The sequence below is a fragment of the Cupressus sempervirens genome, chromosome 9 (genome assembly GCF_028749045.1).
Source record: "Cupressus sempervirens isolate cs-2001-9-10 chromosome 9, ASM2874904v1, whole genome shotgun sequence".
NCBI lineage: Eukaryota > Viridiplantae > Streptophyta > Pinopsida > Cupressales > Cupressaceae > Cupressus > Cupressus sempervirens.
This window is the reverse complement of record NC_143126.1, coordinates 510,616,097-510,639,526: the sequence shown is the minus strand read 5'-3', so window position 1 is coordinate 510,639,526 and position 23,430 is coordinate 510,616,097. Positions and strand designations below refer to the sequence as shown.

The 23,430-nt window shown below is 31.6% G+C and overlaps 1 pseudogene; it reads left to right on the top strand.

Annotated features, from left to right (window-relative positions):
• Positions 1-438: 438 nt before the first annotated feature.
• Positions 439-23,430, top strand: part of LOC149539592 (ubiquitin-activating enzyme E1 2-like) — a 37,165-nt pseudogene continuing 14,173 nt past the window's right edge.

The window sequence follows — 23,430 nt, the reverse complement described above, 5'->3', positions numbered from 1 at the left end:
TAAAAAAATTTGTGATGAATATTTCAATATTGTGAATTTCTGGTATGCATTTTGATTCTTTTGTATACGTAGGGATTAAAATATTGTAGAATCCTCATTTAGTAATTTTACAAATTGAAAAATAAACTAGGAAGGGTGTCAGAATGAAATGAAATTTTTTAATTAAAAATTTGATTGGTTCATTGTAATTTTTCTATCAGAGTACTGATAAGAATTCTATATATATATATATATATATATATATATATATATATATATAACAAGTTAGAGGGGATATAAAATTATTTATTAAAAATGAATATGTGTGTGTGTGTGTGTGTGTGTGTGTGTGTGTGAAAATTTTTTAAAAAAATATTGATGAAGGGAGGCATGTTTTTCTCCAACTCCCTCCTCCCCCCCCACTTACCTATTTGTCACTAACTACAGGGTACTGTGACAATGGCAGTACAAAGTACTCCCACTGCTGCAGGCACCTGCGGTAACCACAGGGTGGTCGTGTGCCATTTACTGGCTGGCAGGCCTTTTAAAAATAATACAGTATATTTATTTGTTAATTTTTTTATAAATTTGTTTTTATAATTAATTTAATTAATAATTATTATTAATAAGTTAATTTATTAATTATTAATTTAATTATTAATAAAAAAATTAATATTTTTGAATTTATTTAGTTTTAATTAATGAATTTATTATAAAATTTGTTAATTATTATTAATTAATAAGATATTAGTTAAGTATTAATTAATTTAATTAAAATTAGTTTAATTAAGCTTAATTAATGATGAATATTGTTTAAAGAAGATATAGAGTTATTCTATTATTATTATTAATAAAATTGATTTGAATAAAGTGGTAATTATTTTATTTAAGCATCAATGATTATTATTTTAATAATTTAATAAATGATTACCTTTATATTATTTTGGAAAAAATTATTTAAACTCAAATAGGGGTAACTATGTATTTATTTGATTATAAGAATGGGTTAATTTGTAAGGGTAATTTGTGAATTTTATCTACTTGAAACATACATTAAAACGGAAACTGAAAACCTTACTGATTAACTCAAAACTAACTGCTTTCAAAATCAAACCAAACTACAAACTACACTATTTTGTATGTTGTCTATGCTTCGGATTTGGGTTGACTAGAGTGTTGACCAGTTCTAGGATGTCTACCAGAGGCTTGAGAGTTTTGTGATTGTGGTGTTATGATGATTTGATCTTGATCTATTAAACTTAACCATGGTAATGTGTTGCTAAGCTCTATGATGAGTTGTATTTATTGTTCATTATTGCTTTCAGTGTCTCTGTGGGATAATGAGATGGATGTTATGACTTAACCTTTTTCAGTCTTTGATCAATATTTTTGGGATGCTTTCCAGTTGCTCATAGAGAACTGATGTGTTATTGTGATTATCTTTTGATGCTTTCTAGTCACTTGTATAGGACTGAGGTGATATACTATGATTCTTTGATTTGTACTTTTATATTGAGCCTAGGATAGGTAATACGTATGTTAAGTTGGGAAGTGGCTTGCAATGGGAGGTCAAGGTAGTAGTTCAATAAGTGATAACATTTCATTAAATGGGTTTAAAATGAAAATAAGATATTGGTACCACAGAAAGTCACTAAGGGGCTGGAGGATTAAAAGACAAGCTGGGTAACCTTAGAGTTGACTCATTAGTATGACTTGTCCATACTTATACTAGTGCCGCATAAAGTCACTAGGTGACCAGAGGATTAAAAGACTAGTCAGCTAACCCTAGAGTTGGTTCGTGTGATGACACTTTCCCACTAGCAGTATAGACTTCCTACATGTTTGTGTTTGCCTCTTGGTCTAGATGTCGATTTATCTTGGAACCTTTGAGTTAGATTACTTTGAGGGTTTCTTAGACTTAGATATTACTTTTGATTTTTTGATTGATATCCTATTTGGGACTTGAGACTATGTCCTTAGCACAATGGGAGTGGGCCTTTTTGGGTTACTACGTGGTCCGGTGGTAGTGCTTTATACTCTTACCATTGAGATCCATCCGTTGATATTGTGGTTGGAGTTTCCTTGTCTACATTTCCTTTCATTTTATTATTGTGTATTATGATGGATGGTTATATCTTTATGATAGATAGTTATATCTTTATAATGGATGGTTTTATTTATTATATTGTACTTTTTTTCATGGATCCGAAAGGGATGATGTAATCTATTTTTATAAATGTATATTATTTCACCCTTTCATACCTTGTGACATGTACAGTGGATGATTGTGCATTTCGAATTTTGTTGCCTAGTAGAATTCGAAAAAAATGTATATTATTTAAATAACTTGGACTTCTAATTATTCTTTCATGTGGATGTGATATTTGTTAGTCTTACTATTAATTAAAATTTTAATGTGACTTAATGTCTTGGGATCCTTAAGGAATGTAATATGCAATGTTTTCTTAATTATGATTGTATGTTATTGCTTCCGCTACTTTATGTTTGACGTGTATGTTATTCTTTCTTTCAAAAAAAATGTTTGGCAAACTTAGCAAAACTTTAGGTTAATTTTTTTGGATCCCTTGGCAGGGTGTTACATTTGTTATCAGAGCCCGAGTTCTACATTGGGAGCTCTGGGCATATTCGAATGCCACTAGTTATTAACTAGTTGAACTAAAATGAAACTTAAACTATTATGCACATCTATTACAAACTAAAACTTGAACTAGTTTAACTAAAATAGAACTTGAATTTTTAGTAGTATATTCTCAAACTTGAACATTTAGACTTCAAAACTAAATAATATACTTAAACCTCAAAATAGGAAAAACTAAAAATTGAACTTATGCTATTTTCAAAACATGTGTCTTTTATATATGCTTTATAGTGGTATGTTTTATGGTTATTATAACATCTTGTATCTTGGATATTATTGTAGGATGGTATTTGGGATGAGATCTTTAGCTAGAGGTCGTAGCCTAGGCTGTGGTAGAGGCCATGGACAAGGTAAAAACATCAATGTACATGAGTCTATCCACGAAGGCCTTAATCAGGAAGAGGGTAGGGAGAGCATGTTAGTGAGTATTAGGAAGAGAACCATAGAGAGCAGTAGGCTAACTCTGAGGAGGTTTATTTCAGGCAAATGATTAAAACCATCATTTATTGCCTACCTCCTCTTCATGGTCAGGATGGAGCACATCAGGGAGGACATGAGCATAGACCTAGGTCTAGGAGCCCTCAAAGTTATCAACAGAGATCCATTGTAGCTGCTCAGATGAAGGACCTTCAAAGGTCCAAGGTCAAGCCCTTTAATGGGATGGGTTCAGGTTATGTAGTTGAGCAGTGGCTTATTGCTCTTGACATGGTATTTTATATTCAAGACTTTGACAGTAATGTCAAAGCTAGGTTTGCTATTGCCAATCTCGAACTCTTTGGAGCCACTTGGTCGACTATCGAAGAGAAGAAGTTGGGCATTAACATGAACAATGTCACATGGGAGTTATTCTTGGAAAAGGAAAGGAACTAGCATAAGGAAGATGAATTCTACAACCTAAGATAGTAGTAGAGTATGAGTGCAAATTTTATGAGCTCATGTCATATTCAGGAATTAGTGATAACCCAGTACAGTTGGCACAACATGTCATTAGAGGCTTAAACAACTATCTAGTTGGGGGTGTTTATGTGTTTGAACCTAAAACCCTTAAAGATGCGGTACATCGAGCCATTCTTGTAGAGCATAGTGTTAACCTAGCACATGGAGGTTTTGTGGGAGCACCTATAGTATTAAGATCCAAGAGTAATTAGAGAGCATGTGGTAGAGGGAAACCTCCCTCTAGAGGTAGTTAACAGTAGGGAGGAACTCATCCTCCAACACAGAGTAGTAGTGGTGGTTCTAATGCTAGGAGCTATCATAATGCTTAGCACAACAAGCAAAATCAATACACTTAGCCTGCGCATAGCAACCAGTCTTATGCTAGTGGGGGTAGTGTTCAATAGTCTAGTACACCTAGAGTGCAAAGGAGTTTCGACAAAGAGTGTTTCTCATGTGGACAATGTGGACACAATTCATCTTATTGCCCTTAATGAAAATCATAATTCTCATACTAGAGACCTTCAACTTCAGAACCTACGATTAGAGACATGGGTAGGTCCCAAAGAGTGTTCTCAGTGGAGGCCTATCCTCCTACAGGGGTAAAGGGTCCAACAGGACCCACAATGAGTTCTTTAGTTTTACCTTTCTTGTAGGCTTCTAAGAGTAAGCCTAAGTCTAGGGGGGTTGGATGTAGTGTTTGCCCCTAGTTTGCATTTTGTTATTATTGTTGAACTCTTTTAGGCCAACTTTATGCTTGATGATTAGTAGCATTATCTTCAAATTATCAGATATTGTTTCATATTCAGTTGATTTTATGATGAGATTACTTGGTACTCTATACTTCATGTATGCATGATGATTGTTACAGTGATTTCAGTTATGTGATGATGATTAGTTAGATGGATTATCCCATACTGCATGTGTATGGTGTGCATGTATATTTTCTTTATGTATGGCATTTCTGACGTGGTGAAGGAAAATAGTCATTGTCACCTGTCAGTCGAGATCTACACGATGCACCACTTCCTGCCATTGCCTATTTAGCTTAGTATATATGTGTTTGTACATGCGTGGATTTTATGTAGATTGTAGGTATTGGGTATCAACTTCCCTAAATTGTTAGGATTAGCGTACTCTATCGCATTATCTCAAGGGTAAGAGAGGGAAGATAAATTCTTAAGTCCAAGTCCTAACCTTTACACCCATTTGTCCCAAAAAATTAGGACAAGTATCTGAGTTGACTACCTTATGAATGCATTGTATAATGTAAATTCCTAATTATAACCCTTAGTTTGATCTTGTATGTGGTTTTCTATGATGGGTTTTCGTATTTCGTCCTATAGGTCTTTGGTGATTTTTCTATTAATTAAGTCTAATGAAAAGATTAAATTAACGATTTAATTTAATGAAAAATTATTATGATATTTTTAATATTTAATTATATTTAATTAATTGAGAAATTAATTAAATTTAAAGATAAAATTATAAGTTTAATTTTAGAGTGTAATGATATTTATTTAATTTAATATTAATATATTTAGGAGATCATTTTTAAATAAATTCTAAATATTATTATTACTTAAGTTAGTAAATATTTTATCAATTAACGCTTCAAAAATAAATTAAAGAATGAAAAAATATTAATTTATCAAAGATATTTTAATTGCATAAAATATGCACGAGATTAAAATATAGTAAATTAATTAAAAAGATAAAGCAAGTAAATTTAATAAAGATATTTTAACTACATAAAGTGTGCATATAAACATAAAAGAAAAGTTAATAAAGAGTTAAAGAGTGATGAGCAAGGAGTCCTCTTGGGTAATCTCACAATTAGTGCCCCAAATTTAGAAGAGAACTACTTATCATCATTAAAGGGTTCATTTTTCAGAGAACCGAAGTTTTGGGAAGGATGACGAATTTTTGGAGAAGGAATTTTGAAGAGAGAAAATTTTGAGAGAAGAAATTTCTCTCACAAATCTTTTTGGTGTGTGCAATTTTAGCATTAGAATCTAGGTAGATTCTTGTGTTTTGATTCACATAGTTAATTATGTTATTTCCTCTTTCCTATCTTCTTCTTGACTATGAAATGTTTATCTAAAAATTCCTTGTGATGAGTATTTCAATATCGTGAATTTCTGGTATGCATGTTGATTCTTCTATCTACATAGGGATTAAAATATCATAGAATCCTCATTTAGTAATTTTACAAATTGAAAATTAATTAGGAAGGGTATCGGCATGAAATGAAACTTTTTAATTAAAAATTTGATTTGTTCGTTGTAATTTTTCTATCAAAGTACTGATAATAATTCTGTAATATATATATATATATATATATATATATATATATATATAACACATTAGAGGAGATTTAAATTCATTTATTTAATAATAAATTAATTAATTATATATATATTACTGAAGGGAGGCGGGTTTTTTCCCCCACCCCCCCCACGCCCCTGCCCCCACTTACCTGTTGATGGTTTAAACTTGTCGCTGACCGCAGAGTACTGTAACAGTGGCAATACAAAGTACTAGCATGGCCGCAGGCCCCTACGATAGTTGTAAGGTGGTTGCATGCCATTTAAAGGCTGGTTGGCCTTTTAAAAACAATACGATATGTTTATTTGTTAATTTTTTTTATAAATTTGTTTTTTATAATTAATTTAATTAATTATTATTGTTAATAAGTAAGTTTATTAATTATTAGTTTAATTAATTATTATTATTAATAAGTTAGTTTATTAATTATTAATTTAATTATTAAAAAAAAATTAATATATTTAAATTTAGTTCTAAAAAATTGATTGGTAAGAGACTGGAAAAGATTTGAACCCAAGACCTCTTCGATAAGAGGCTCACAATTTACCGTTGTGTTGTAGGCCCTTGCCTAGAGTTAGTTAATTTTAATTAATGAATTTACTAATAAATTTGTTAATTATTATTAATGAATAAGATATTAGTTTAGTTAAGTATTAATTAATTTAATTAAAATTAGTTTAATTAAGCTTTATTAATGATGAATATTGTTTAAAGAAGATATAGAGTTATTTTACTATTATTATTAATAAAATTTATTTTAATAAAGTAGTAATTAATGCCGATAGGCATTCTACAATAGCAAAATGGGTGGAGTGGGATGGTGTGAGCGTGTCAATGTTAACTTTTATTCTTCTAGGTTAAATTTGACAACCATCTACATGTCAAAACTTTAAATCTTATTATAAATAGAATATTATAAATTTTTCAAATTATAATATTTGGAGATATAAATCATCTGATTTTTTAGAAATTCAAATTAAAAGCTTAAGTTAGTTAAAAACTAAATAAATGGAGATAAAGGAAATATAAATAATTTTAGATGTATTAAAATAAATTTTGTAGTGGATATCTATCAGCATTTTTTAGATAGATTTAGTTATTTTATTTAAACATCAATGATTATTATTTTAATAAATTAATAAATGATTACCCTTAGATTATTTTGGAAAAATTTACTTAAATTTAAATCGGGGTAACTGTGCATTTATTTGAATATAAGAATGGGTTAATTTGTAAGAGTAATTTGTGAATTTTATCTAGTTAAAACATATGTTAAAATGGAAATTGAAAATCTTACTAATTAAGTCAAAACTAAATGCTTTTAGAATCAAACCAAACTACAAACTACACTATTTTGTATGTTTTCTCTAATTTGGGGTTGGGTCGACTGGAGTGTTGACCAGTTCTAGGACATCTACCAGGGGCTTGGGAGTTATGTGATTGTGTTGTTATGATGATTTGATCTTAATCTTTTAAACTCAACCATGGTAATGTGTTGGTATGCTCTATGATGAGTTGTATTTATTGTTCATCATTTCTTTTAATGTCCTTGTGGGATAACAAGATGCATGTTATGACTTAACCTTTTTTAGTCTTCAATCATTATTTTTGGGATGCTTTCTAGTTGCTCGTATAGAACAGATGTGTTATTGTGATTATCTTTTGATGCTTTCCAGTCACTTGTATAAGACTGAGGTAATATACTATGATTCTTTGATTTGTACTTTTATGAGCCAAGGGTACGTAATTTGTATGTTAAGTTGGGAAGTGGCTTGCAATGGAAGCCGGGGCCCAAATCGGCTACCAAGATAACCCATTGTAAGTAGTTTAATAAGTGATAACATTTCATTAAATGGGTTTAAAATGAATTAATAAGATATTGGTACCACAAAAATTCACTAAGGGGTCGGAGGATTAAAAGACTAGCCGCATAACCTTAGAGTTGACTTGTTAATATGCCTTGTCCATACTAAAGGATACTAGTGCCCCATAGAGTTACTAAGGGGGGTGGAGAATTAAAAGACTAGTCGAGTAACCCTAGAGTTGGTTCATGTGATGACACTTTCCCACTAGCAGTATAGATTTCCTATGTGTCTGCGTTTTCCTCAAGGTCTAGATGTCGATTTATCTTGGAACCTTTGAGTTAGATTACTTTAAGGTTTTCTTAGACTTAGATATTACTTTTTATTTTGGATTGATATCTTGTTTGGGACTTGAGACTATCTCCTTAGCACAATAGGAGTGGGCCTTTTTGGGTTACCATGCAGTCGGGTGGTAGTGCTTTTTACTCTTACCATTGAGATCCATTTGTTGATACTGTGGCTAGAGTTTCCATATTTGCATTTCCTTTCATTCCATTCTTGCATATTATAATGGATGGTTATATCTTTATGATGGATAGTTATATCTTTACGATAGATCATTTCACTTATTATATTGTACTTTTTTTAATGGATCTGAAAGGGATGATGTAATCTATTTTTATAAATGTATATTCTTTCAGCACTTCATACCCTATGACATGTACAGTGGATGATTGTGCATTCTGAATTTTATTGCCAAGTGGCATTTAGAACAAATGTAAATTATTTAAATGGACTTGGACTTATAATTATTCTTTCATGTGGATGTGGTATTTGTTAGACTTAGTATTAATTAAAATTTAAATGTGACTCAACGTCTTGGCATCCTTAAGGAATGTAATCTGTGATGTTTGCTTAATTATGATTGTAAGCTATTGCTTCCGCTACTTTATGTTTGATGTGTATGTTATTCTTTCTTTAAAAAAAATGTTTGGAAAACTTATTAAAACTTTAAGTTAATTCTTTTGGATCCCTTGGTGGGCTGTTACATCTGGTATCAAAGCTCGAGTTCTACATTGGGAGCTCTGGGCATATTGGAACGCCACTAGTTGTTAACTAGTTGAACTAAAATGAAACTAAATTGTTATGTACATCTATTACAAACTGAAATTTGAACTAGTTGAACTAAAATAGAACTTGAACTTTTAGTAGTATATTCTCAAACTTGAACATTTAGAATTCAAAACTGAATAATATAGCTAAACCTAAAAATAGGCAAAACTGAAAAATTGAACTTATATTGTTTTCAAAACATGTGTCTTTTATATATTCTTTATAGTGGTATGTTTTATGGTTATTATATCATCTTGTATCTTGGATATTATTGTAGGATGGGATCTGGGATGAGATCTTCAGTTAGAGGTCATAGCCTAGGTCATGGTAGAGGTCATGGATGAGGCAGAAACATCAATGTACATGAGTTTGTCCATGAAGGCTTTAATCAGGAAGAGGGTAGGGAAGAGCATGTTAGTGAGCATCAAGAAAAGAATCATAGAAAGCAGTAGGCTTACTCTAAGGAGGTTGATCTAAGGCAAATGATGAAAACCATCATTGATTGCCTACCTCCTATTCATGGTCAAGATGGAGCACATCAGGTAGGATATGAGCATAGAACTAGGTTTAGGAGCCCTCAGAGGGATCGACAGAGATCCATTGTGGCTGCTCAGATGAAGGGCCTTTAGAGGTCCAAGGTTAATCCCTTTAATGGGATGGGTTTAGGTTATGTAGCTGAGTAGTAGCTTATTGCTCTTGACAGGGTATTTTCTATTCAAGACTTTGACAGTAATGTCAAAGCTAGGTTTGCTATTGCCAATCTCAAACTCTTTGCAACCACTTGGTGGACTATTGAAGAGAAGTTGGGCATTAACATGAACAATGTCACATGGGAGTTATTCCTGGAAAACTTCTATGAGAGATTCCTACCAGAGGAATGGAACCAACATAGGGCAAATGAATTCCACAACCTGAGACAGTTCACTATGACTGTAGTAGAGTATGAGTGCAAATTCTATGAGCTCATTCCCTATTCAAGAATTAGTGATAACCCAACACAGTTGACACAATATTTCCTTAGAGGCTTGAACAACTATTTAGTTGGGGGTGTTAAGATGTTTGAACCTAAAACCCTCAAAGATGCAATACATCAAGCTATTCTTGTAGAGGACAGTGTTAACCTAGGACATGGAGGTTTTGTGGGAGCACCTATAGTATCAGGACCCAAGAGTAATCAGGGAGCAGGTGGTAGTAGGAAACCTCCTTCTAGAGGTAATCAGCTACAGGGAGGAACTCATCCTCCAACATAGAGTGGTGGTGGTGGTTCCAATGCTAGGAGCTATCATAACACTCACCACAACAAGTGAAATCAGTACACTCAGCTTGCACAGAGCAACCAATCTAATGCTGGTGGTGGTAGCATTCAGCAGTCTAGTGAACCTAGAATATAGAAGAGTTTCGATGGAGAATGTTTCTCATGCGGATAGCATGGACACAATTTGTCCTATTGCCCTTAATGAAAATCACAATTCTCTGACCAGAGACCTTCAGCTTCAAAACCTATGGTTGGATACATGGGTAGGTCCCAGAGAGTGTTCTCAGTGTAGTCATATCCTCCTACAGGGGGAAAGGGTCCAATTGGACCCACACAGTGAGTTCTTTAGTTTTACCTTTCTTGTAGGCTTCTAGGAGTAAGCCTAAGTCTAGGGGGGTTGGATGTAGTGCCTGCTCCTAGTTTGCATTCTGTTATTATTGCCGAACTCTTTTAGGCCAACTTTATGCTTGATGATTAGTAGCATTATCTTCAAATTATCAGATATTGTTTCATATTCAATTGATTTTATGATTAGATTACTTTGTACTCTATACATCATGTATGCATGATGATTTTTACAGTGATTTCAATTATGTGATGATGATTAGTTAGATGGATTATCCCATACTACATGTATATGGTGTGCCTGTACGTTTTCTTTATGTATGGTGTTTCTGATGTGGTTAAAGAAAGGAGTCATAGTCACCTGCCAGTCGAGATCTACACAATGCACCACTTCCTGCCATTGCCTATTTAGTTTAGTATATATGTGTTTGTACATGTGTAGATTTTATACAGATTACAGGTACTGGGTATCGACTTCCCTTAATTATCAAGATGAGCGTACCCTATCGCATTATCTCAATGGTAAGAGAGGGGAGATAAACTCTTAAGTCCAAATCCTAAACTTTAAACCCATTTGTCCTAGAAAATTAGGACAAGTATTTGAGTTGACTACCTTCTAAATGTGTCATATGACATAAATTCCTAATTATAACCCTTTAGTTTGACCTTGTATGTGGTTTTCTATGATGGGTTTTCATATTTCGTCCTGTAGGTCTTTGGTGATTTTTCTTTTAATTAAGTCTAATTAAAAGATTAAATTAATGATTTTCTTTAATAAAAAATTATTATGATATTTTTAATATTTAATTATATTTAATTAATTGGAAAATTAATTAAATTTAAAGAATTAAATTTAAAGAATTAAATTCTAAGATAAAATTATAAGTTTGATTTTAGAGTGTAATAATATTCATTTCATTTAATAATAATATATTTAGGAGATCATTTTTAAATAAATGCTAAATATTATTATTGCTTAAGTTAATAAATAGTTTATCAATTAACGCTTCGAAAATAAATTAAAGAATGAAAAAAATATTAATTTATGAAAGATATTTTAATTGCATAAAGTATGCATGAGATTAAAATATAATTAATTAATTAAAAAGATAAAGCAAGTAAATTTAATAAAGATATTTTAACTGCATAAAGCGTGCATGAAAACATAAAAGAAAAGTTAATAAAGAGTTAAAGAGTGGTGAGCAAGGAGTCCTCTCAGGTGATCACACAATAAGTGCCCCGAATTTAGGAGAGAACTCCTTATCAGCATTAGAGGGTTCATTTTTCAAGGAACCGAAATTTTGGGAAGGATGGCAAATTTTTGGAGAAGGAATTTTGAAGAGAGAAAATTTTGAGAAAATAAATTTCTCTCACAAATCTTTTTGGTGTGTGTGATTTTAGCATCAGAATCTAGGTAGATTCTTTTGTTTTGATTCCCATAGTTAATTACATTATTTCCTCTTTCCTATCTTCTTTGTGACTATGAAATATTTATCTAAAAATTTCTTTTGACAAGTATTTCAATATTGTAAATTTCTGGTATGCATGTTGATTCTTCTATATACGTAGGGATTAAAATATCATAGAATCCTCATTTAGTAATTTTACAAATTGAAAATTAAACTAGGAAGGGTATCGAAATCAAAATGAATTTTTAAATTAAAAATTTGACTGGTTTGTTGTAATTTTTCTATCAAAGTACTGATAGGAATTTTTTGATATATATATAACAAGTTAGAGGGGATTTAAATTCATTTATTTAAAAATGAATTTTATATCTATATATATATAATTTAAAAATATTAATGAAGGAAGGTGGGTTTTTTCCCCACCACCCCCCCCCCCCCCCCCCCCAAATTACCTATCAGCAGTTTAAACCTAGCACTAACCGCAGGGTACTATGACAATGGTAATACAAAGTACTATTGTGACTATGTACCATTTAAAGGCTGGCAGGCCTTTTAAAAACAATACGCTATGTTTATTTGTTAATTTTTTTATAAATTTGTTTTTTATAATTAATTTAATTAATTATTAATTTAATTATTAATAAAAAATTTAATATATTTATATTTAGTTAATATAAGAAATAATATTGAGAAAGGAACGAGAAACAATCCAAGTAAGTTAAGTGTGAAACAATGTTACCATAAGATAAGCAAACTCCAAGAGCACACACCAAGATGGTTCAACAATGGAGACAAGGATTTATAAGGGGAAAGCAAAGAAAACCCCTTGTGAGTATTATGAATGAAGGCAAATACCTAGAGAAGAGAGAGAGAGAGTGTTGGAGCAAAAGTAGCTCAATACAATAACATCAAGTGCTAAGAGTGAAGAAGAAAGAAGGAGGAGCATCTCTTATATAGAGATGAGAAAGGAGTTGCATTTGTAACTCCCATTTCTATGAATGCCACATTCATAATAGGTGTGTGCAAAGTGTCACAATCCTCTTAAGGAGGATAAACTAAGTAAAGAAATAAACAAGAGTTGTCCTTACATGTGGAATAAAGGACAAACAATGACATGTCCTCCACATGTGTACAAGAGGACAAACTATATTTAGGGACCCTTGGAATATCCCAATTAATATATCCAAGGAAAGATTAACCTTTCTAACAGTTAATTTTAATTAATGAATTTATTAATAAATTTGTTATTTATTGTTAATTAATAAGATATTGGTTTAGTTAAGTATTAATTAATTTAATTAAATTTAGACTAATTAAGCTTAATTAATGATGAATATTGTTTAAAGAAGATACAGAGTTATTTAAGTATTATTATTAATAAAATTGATTTTAATAAAGTAGTAATTATTTTATTTAAACATCAATGATTATTATTTTAATAATTTAATAAATGATTACCCTTAGATTATTTTGGAAAAATTTACTTAAAACCAAATAGGGATAACTATGCATTTATTTGAATATAAGAATGGGTTAATTTGTAAGGGTAATTTGTGAATTATATCTACTTGAAACATACGTTAAAATGAAAATTGAAAACCTTACTAATTAACTCAAAACTAAGTGCTTTCAAAATCAAACCAAACTACAAACTACATTGTTTTATATGTTGTTTGTGCTTTGGGTTTGGGTTGACTAGAGTGTTGATCAATTCTAAGACGTCTACTAGAGGCTTGGGAGTTTTGTGATAGTGGTGTTATGATGATTTGATCTTGATCTTTTAAACTCAACCATGGTAATGTATTGGTATGCTCTATGATGAGTTGTATTTATTGTTCATTATTGCTTTCAATGTCCTTGTGGGATAATAAGATGGATGTTATGACTTAACCTTTTTGAGTCTTTGATTAGTATTTTTGGGATGTTTTCTAGTTGCTCGTAGAGAACTGATGTGTTATTGTGATTATATTTTGATGCTTTATAGTCACTTGTATAGGACTAAGGTGATAAACTATGATTCTTTGATTTATATTTTTATGAGCTTGGGGTAGGTAATCTGTATGTTAAGTTGGAAAGTGGCTTGCAATGGGGGTCGGGGCCCAAAGTGGCTACCAAGGTAATGCATTCTAAGTAGTTTAATAAGTGATAACATTTCATTAAATGGGTTTAAAATGAATTAATAAGATATTGGTACCATAGAAAGCTACTAAGGGGTCGGAGGATTAAAAGACTAGTCGGGTAACCTTAGAGTTGACTCATTGGTATGCCTTGTCTGTACGAAAGGATACTAGTGCCACATAGAGTCACTAGGGGGCCGAAGGATTGAAAGACTAGCCAGGTAACCCTAGAGTTGGTTCCTGTGATTACACTTTCCCACTAGAAGTATAGATTTCCTACGTGTATGTGTTTGCCTCTGGGTCTAGATGTTGATTTATCTTGGAACCTTTGAGTTAGATTACTTTTAGGGTTTCCTAGACTTAGATATTACTTTTGATTTTTGGATTGATATCCTATTTGGGACTTGAGACTATCTCCTTAGCATGGTGTGAGTGGGCCTTTTTGGGTTACCATGCAGTTGGGTGGTAGTGCTTTTTACTATTACCATTGAGATATGTTCGTTGATACCGTGGCTGGAGTTTCCTTTTTTGCATTTCCTTTCATTCAATTCTTGTGTATTATGATGGATGGTTATATCTTTATGATGGATGGTTTCACTTATTATATTGTACTTTGTTTCATGGATCCGAAAGGGATGATGTAATCTATTTTTATAAATGTATATTATTTCAACCTTTCATACCCTGTGACATGTACAGTGGATGATTGTGCATTCTGAATTTTATTGCCAAGTGGCATTCAGAACAAATGTATATTATTTAAATGGACTTGGACTTATAATTATTCTTTCATGTGGATGTGGTATTTGTTAGACTTAGTAGTAATTAAAATTTAAATGTGACTCAACGTCTTGAGATTCTTAAGGAATGTAATATGTGATGTTTGCTTAATTATGATTGTATGTTATTGCTTCTACTACTTTATGTTTGACATGTATGTTATTCTTTCATTAAAAAAAATGGCAAACTTAGTAAAACTTTAGGTTAATTCTTTTGGATCCCTTGCCGGGGCATTACAAAAGTCATGGAAAACCTAAGCACAATCATATAGAGGATGATACCTAACAAAGACTTTTAAAAAAAAATCTAAATTAGTTGTTGGTCTAGATGATTGTAGAGGCTAAGCTATTTTCTTCATCTTTATAGATTCAAGGATGGAAAATCTAGCTACTAACTAAAAACATGAGTCTTTCAAGCATACTTCTTTGATATAAGCAATTTTGACTCAAAACTACGAAGTTATACTTAACAAAAAAATTATTAAATTACTTTTTCGAAAATTTGTAGTGGGAATATTATGGTGTTAAAAACCTAAACATCAAAGGCTAGTCATTCATGTTTTTTGTCAACCTTGTATTGCTTGTGAGTGTTAATTGTAGCCTATTTAAGAGCATTCACACCGAGAAGATTGTATACTTGAGGATCACTCCTAAGGATGATTCAATTATGCATTCTAACTCATGGCTAGATACTAGGGAGAAGAGTAGAAGATTATGTGTGTAGTTTATAGTTGTATAGCATTTGAAATTTTCATTTATGGACCTTTCAAAGTCATTTGACATATACAATCATTGATATATAACAAAGTGATGAAAAAACTTAACTTGTGCTCTCGAAATTCATTTTGTATTTGTCTCATTCATTATTTAAGTTTATTTTTGTATACTTATATAAAACAAAATATTTGCTAGTACAAATTTGAGACAAATTTTGATTGCTAAGATTTTTAACTACAATAGTGATTATTCATCATCATGTTTTTCCCTATAGAACAAACTTTACATCCTTTTTTTATAAAACAATAAAAAAATCCCCAATGAGTAGGTGACAATGGCATAGTTAACACACAATATTACCATGTGTAACTTTGTCATTCTCAGTTGATCAAGATCAAGCAGTATACATGTATAATTTAATGTGTCTTTTTGGCAATTAACACTTCATATCTGCTCACCCAAGATAAATATTGTCTCTATTGTCATTTTATTGTTATTGAGTATGGTAAAAAAAAAATCACTTTTAGTTGAAGTAACAATCTACAATAGGGAATTATAAAAGAACATATTTTAGCTCATAATTTCTATAGTTAACTGAGCTTTGTCTCTAACCCAAGGATTTATGTCTTAATTCCGTGTAAAAAGGCACTATCATGAATAACTTTTCTTTGAGATAATATGCGTAATCAAATTGGTTGAGCTCATTTCACTAAGTTTTGTCACAATTAAATAACCATCAAAATCACAAAGTTGAAACTTTATATTTACACAAATAACACAAGAGTTATCATTCAACAATCAAGCAAGCCAACTGCCATGGCTTATTCCTTCCATCCTTCAATCCTATTTGGAGGAACAAACAACCACATGCCATAAATCACATCCATGCTATGAAAAATGTTATCTACCCAAAATTTAAAAATATCATATAAAATGTCCTCAATATTTTGAAAATAGAATGTTGTGAATTGAGTTTGACTGCACTCTACCGCTTCTAGCCAAACCATTGATAATGCCACTTGAAAAATAATATAGTCAAGAACAATGTTCACGGCTAAAGATGGACATATTACACTAATTATAAGGCCAATTAGGTTCAACAGAAACATACAGACAATCTATCGGGTTCTATAACAAGCCATTGGAACATTAGAAATACTAAAAAATGTAGAGACGTGTCATCACACAAATTCAAAGCATGAGGAACCTTTCTCTCCAACTCAACAAGATAGCCCTCAAAGAGTTCCTCTCATCTGCATGAAACCTTGCATCACTCTCAAATAAAGTGACAACCTTATTGCACAGTGGAAGTTAAAAGTATTAGTTTAACTAATCATAACCTATGCCACAACTACTATGGACTCCAAACATGAAAAAAATCCCAAAATATACTAGAATGTTAATCAAATGAACCAACCTCCATCATTTTGCTGATGTAAGTTCCTTACTTTCCCGAGAATAATATATCAAGCCAATATTCAATGGAATTTTCATTTTTTGTTGAATTCTACTGATTCAATCCTCCAAATCCATATTTAAGTAAATTATTTTTATTTTATGAACAATATAGCACAAACATTACCTCCAACATAATGATAAACTCTTCCTGAACCATTTTCTTCCATATGCATCTTTCTTTAGCCTCATGCTTCTTACACCAGGCTAAGTACTAATACACCAGAATTGTAGAGTAAATGAATAACATTAGTATTAGCAATCCATCCTTAACCATATTTGTATTAACTAGTAATTTAAATATATTTTTTATTTATTTAACATTAAATTGAATTTCTTAAGCAAAAAATTGTTATCATACTTCATTGAAAGCTTGTTTCCTCTCCCCAAGGATTTTGAGAGCTCCATATCGCTTATCGTTGATGATTATCTGCATAGCCTATAAAATAATATTTTCATTTTTCTCTTTCTTTAAAAAAAGGAAAAGGAAAAAAAGATCAATTGAATAAAAAGAAAATATGCAACCTAGGACATTTTGTACAACCTGCTCCCATGTCCAAACAGATTCAACATAGGAAAACTCAAGGAGTTCCTTAAAAGCATTTTTTGACTACTGAGAAAGGAATAAACCATGTAATAATCCCATCATGATTAAAATAGAAACACAATGACTAAACTAAATGTTAGATCCACCCATTCCTTTTGATAGAATGAATTTATATTACAAGCTAAAATCACCAGGCAATATACTAATCAATATATCTTGTGAATCGCCCACATACAATAATGGCTATCAAAGATAATATCACATACTATTTTATTTGCATAAGTCAAAGGCTCCTCATTAACAACTTTTTCTTCTAATGGGGGAATTGCATTAACCTTTCCAGTTACTAGTATTATTTTTTCAGCCTCTAACATTTGACACCAAATATAGTATCTAACATTAAAAGGGAGTAAATAAATAGTCCTTTTTACATAATCAACCACTGTATTGTACTAGAAATGGAATAGTGTGAAATCCATAATAAAGTTGGTTGGCAACATGCATTAGATACTCTTAGCTAGCAATTTTCAAGGTAGATGCTACAAAATGTTGTTAGCAATATGTACCAAGGATAATATTTGTAGATCTAACTTTAAAAGCTTCAGGAAAAAAGAAAAAAGCCACTTAGCCTAAATATTTCTTACTAAAATAATAGTAATTAACTTGAGGACTGAATACTAGTGATCAATTGTAGTATTTATAAATCCACATAAAACATTCATAACAAAGTTGCATTGCCCTAAAATTCAGCCTGGTTTTCCTAGCTAAGATGCATGTAATATTTAAGGTTCCAAAGATTTATATTAAAAATTGTGAGCCTTAAATCACACATTGAACATTTTTTAAAAAGGAAGCACAGAAAACCATACTTGATGTATCATAGAACAATTTTTATACATTAATTTTGAAGTTTAACCATAGATGTTAATAAAAGAAACAATCTTAAAGTTGAGAGGTGATGACAAGCTTTGTTTCAAATGAAGATATAACAAAATTTAAATCAGACAAGCTTAAAAGAAGCATTGTGTTATAAGATACTATACTAATCTAAATAGATAAAAGCAATAAAATAATTATTTGCATTTGTTGTTCTTTGAAAACAATCTAAATAAGTAGATATTTAAAAAATATGTCCTACCTCCTAATCTTGGGCAGAAGTCCCATACACTCCTCCTTCCTTTGAATCACCAATTTTTTACCTAAAGAAATATAAATATATAGTAGATTAGAAATTTTCAGCTAAAACTGTTACCTCTTTCATGCATTACATCCTTTTACAAACCCAACAATAAAATTTGTAGTAAACAAAGATTTTGACTTGCTAGATAGAATATTCATACAATATTCTGTCAATTGTGGCAGTTGTAGCTTCTATAGTCATGATAGGAACTACAGTAGAGGTAGCTAATGTCGTAGCTAGAGGGACAACAATATTTGATGGGATTGAAACAAGTGGAGTGGCAATGGATGCTGACACCACCATGGTTATTGGCATGACACCAACTGTTAGAGTAACTATGGGAATAGATGCAACCAAAGCAGGTGTGACAACTCCAATCAAAGTTGTAATAGTGTGAATGATAGAAGACATTAAAGTAGCTAGATTTGTTGGCATGAGAGGCATAACTAATGCCAAAGTTGTTGAAGGCCTTGTTGGAGCTAAAACCATGGGAGTGATAGTGATGTTGGAAAAAGACATATTTGGGGATGCTTTTGCTAGAGAAGAAACTACTCCAATAGGAATAGGTGACAGAGCCATAGATAACAATCCTTTAGAGTTTGTGAATGGATTTGCATCTTTTTTTTCCTACTCTCAAGCAGTCTAAAGAGTCCAAAGACAAAATGAAAGATGAAATCGTCAAAACAAAAATGACTCCCTAGTTATTATAGAAGTTAGAAATCATCAAATGACTTGAATTTTCTACATATGGAATAGAATAGCTATAAAAACCCTTAGATCATTTGGAATTGTCTACTTGGAAAGTTTTGTGGCCTTATTGTAATAATACATGTAAAGAAAACAACATAAATCCAAATAGTTAGATATCTAATAATATTAGAGCTCAAAGCAATTGAAATTGTCCAAAAATTGAGAGCATTTTAGGCAAGGATGAGGTTACTACTTTCTTCCTTCTAGGGTTGTGAATTATTTATAGACAGTGGATGCATTTGTATGCTATTACAGAGTGAATAACAATAACTAATTATTGTTAAAAAGAACAAATGATATTAAACAAATTGACAAGTCCCAATTGCATCTCAATAAAGCTACCAGACCATAATTTCACTCCTCTGAAATATCTTAATTTCTAATTTTCATATATCCAAAATATTTGAGAAATAAGACAAACAACTACCAAGAAACTAAATGTCACTTGAATGTAATACAAAGAGAATATTGAGCAAAACTAGAACGAAGTGGCGAGAAATTTGTAAATAAGCCCATCACTAAAGAATCAAACTCTTAATTAGGACATCAACTTTAATAGATCACTTAACTCTTAGTAACAATATTTTAAAATTATCTACATTGATGTTTGAAGGTTATAGAGACAACTATAAAGATATCTTAATCCAAGCAATCTAGCCAAGTTGATATAGAAAAATGAGAAGAATTAGGCAAAACAAATGCTCAACATGATAGGGTAACTATTAACCTACAACACTACCGCCACTGATAAATAAAATATTGTATTTATCAATAATCAATAATTTCCAATATAAAATTGGCAATAAAATAAATTAACAACGTGGTATTTTCTTAGACCATTACATAGAATTAGTGAGCAAATTTTGTATCAATGTTTTAGATCACACTTTGTAGAATGACAAAAGTCAGTTCAAAATGTTTTTGAAATGTGACCTAATGGTCAAACAAGTCTCTCTTTGATGATATCTAAAATTATACCAAGTACACACAATGCTATCTCCATGACACCTAGCTAGTTTAATGTTTTTGAATTGATATCATCCTGCTTTCAAACCATATTTCATTCTTAAAAATCTACTGGATTGTCTAGTTTTGACATTACTTAAGTTGACATAAAATATTAAATATGAATAAAGCAACTTAGCCAAAGTGTGTAGGATGGTAAACTATGAATAAACCCAAAACACTTTTCAGTTTTGTAATCATATCAAATATAAAAAGAGATATTAGCAAATAGAAACCACTGTTGTAATTTTGGAAAACCAAAAATGCTTCAGAGGGGGGACGAAGGTATGGTTGTCCAGAGGCTGAGAGATGGGTAGAGTAGAAGTATAAAAGTAGAAGAAAGGAAGAGGGGGGAGAGGGGGAGAGATAATAGGAGAGTGGGAGAGGAAGAGAGAGGGGCAGAGGGGGGAGAGAGTGAAGGGGAAGGAAGAGAGGGGGAGAAATAATAGGGGATGGGGAGAGGAAGGGGGAGGGCAGGGAGAGAAGGAATAGAGGGGGATATTAGGGAGACAAACATGGGGAGGAGAAAGAGAGGGAGAGCATAGGTAGGGAGATGAGGGAGGAGGAAGAGGGGGGTAGTAGGGAGGGAGGCAGGGGGGTGAGAAAGAGAGGGGAAGAGTAGGGAGGGAGGAAAGGGGAGAGGAAGAGAGGGGAATAGTAGGGAGGGAGATAGGGAGATGAGGAAGAGAGGAGAAGACTAGGGAGGGAAACATGGGAGGAGGAAGAGAGGGGGGTTAGTATGAGGGAGATATGGGATGAGGAAGAGAGTAGGGAGGGGGAAGGGGAGGGAGGGAATGAGAAGAGGGGAGGAGGTATAAAGGGGGAGGGGGATAAAGAAGGAGAGAGATGGAAGAAGTGGGAAAGTAGGAGAAAGGGAGAGAGGAAGAGAGGAAGATAGGAAGAGCAAGGAAGAGGGGGGAGGAAGAGAGATGTGCAGAGTAGGAGTGTAAAAGTGCTAAAAGAGAGGAACATGAAGAGAGGGGGTGAGATTGAGAGAGGAACACAGTTTCTAATATCATAGACTGTAAATAATTTTCAGTAGTAAGATTTAGTGCATAAAAATATAATAGTCAATAAAACAATACATATTCTTCCTTTCTACAACTCCAACTATGCATATCTTTTTTTTTTTTTAAATTAAGAAAATGCACTGGAACTACTATTCTTCTTGGTTGTTTTCCTAGAAAAAGACTTGTTTGTGTAGTTATTATGTGTCAATATTGGAACACAAAATAGAAAAATCAAGAAAAGGATGAGCCTGATTCCATAGTTAGTCAAGTCAATAAGAATGGAGATTATTCTTCTAGCTCTAGTAGAGTTGGTTGGTTGTCCTTAGAAAGATTAAATATATGTTGGAATAGATAAGCTTAGATAATGAAGATCAACAATAAGGAATTTTGTCGTCACTAGATGGGGATCTCAACTTGGACCTTGATAAACTAATTTGAGCTTCTTCTTATATATGGGTACCATTGGATACACTGTAGTGCCTGCCCCTAGTTCGCATTTTTGTTATCATTGCTGAACTCTTTTAGGCTAGTTTATGCTTATGATTAGTGGTATTGTTTTAAGATTATCATATATTGTTTTACATTCAGTTGATTATATGATGAGATTACTTGATACTCTAAACTTCATGTATGCCTGATGATTATTACAGTGTTTTCAGTTATTGATGATGATTAGTTAGATGGATTATCATATGTGTTTTCTTATGGATACTTACCCCATACTACATGTGTATGGTGTGCATGTTTTTTTTCTTTATGTATGCCATTCTTGATGTGGTTAAGGGAGGAAGTCATAGTCACCTACTAGTTGAGATCTACACGATGCACCACTTCCTACCATTGCCTGTTTAGCTTAGAATATTATGTCTGTACATGCATAGATTTTATGCAAGTTGCAGGTACTGGGTATCGACTTCTCTGAATTGCCAGGATGAGTGTACCCTATTGCATTATCTCAATGGTAAGAGAGGGGAGATAAATTCTTATGTCCAAATCTCAAACCTTTAAGCCATTTGTCCTAGAAAATTAGGACAAGTATCTGAGTTGACTTCCCTCTGAATGCATCAAATGATGTTAATTCATGATTATAACCCTTTAGTTTGATTTTGTATGTGTTTTTCTTTGATGGGTTTTCGTATGTTATTTTATGAGTCTTTGGTGAATTTTCTATTAATTAAGTATAATTAAAAGATTAAATTAATGATTTAATTTAATAGAAAATTATTATGATATTTTAATATTTAATTAAATTTAATTAATTTGGAAATTAATTAAACAAAAAGAATTAAATTTGAAGATAAAAGTTATAAGAATAAATCGAGAACGTGATAATATTTATTTACTTTAATAATAATATATATAGAGTTCATTTTTAAATAAATGCTAAATAATATTATTATTTAAGTTAATAAATATTTTATCAATTAAGTTTTGAAAATAAATTAAAAAGTAAAATGATATTAATTTATTAAAATATGTTAGATCACATGATGTACGCATGAGATGAAAATATAAGAAATTAATTAAAAAGATAAAACAAGTGAAATTAATAGAGATATTTTAATTACATTAAGTGCGCACGAGATTAAAATTCAATAAATTAATTAAAAGAGAAGTCAAGTAAAAAGTAAATAAAGTCATTTAATAATTCAATAAACATGCATGGGAAGAGATAAAGAAAAGATAAAGGAAATTTAATAGGAGTTGAAGTCTGGTGAGCATGGAGTTCTCCCAAATGAACACACAATTAGTGCCTCGATTTAAGGAGAGAACTCTTTATCACAATTGGAGGGTTCATTTTTGGTGGACATGAATTTTGAGACGGTGAATTTTGGAGAAGGAAGAAATTTTTGGAAAGGAGAAGGTTCTGAGAGGAGGAATTTTCTCTACAAGTTTCTAGGGCATAGCAATTAGCATTAGTGTCCAAGTAGATGCTTGTGATTTTTGCATATTTTTAATACGTTCTTTTCTTTCCTGTCTTTATCATGCCTATTGAGTGGTTGTTTGAATATTTCTTGTGATGGGTGCTTTTAATTCCGTGAATTTT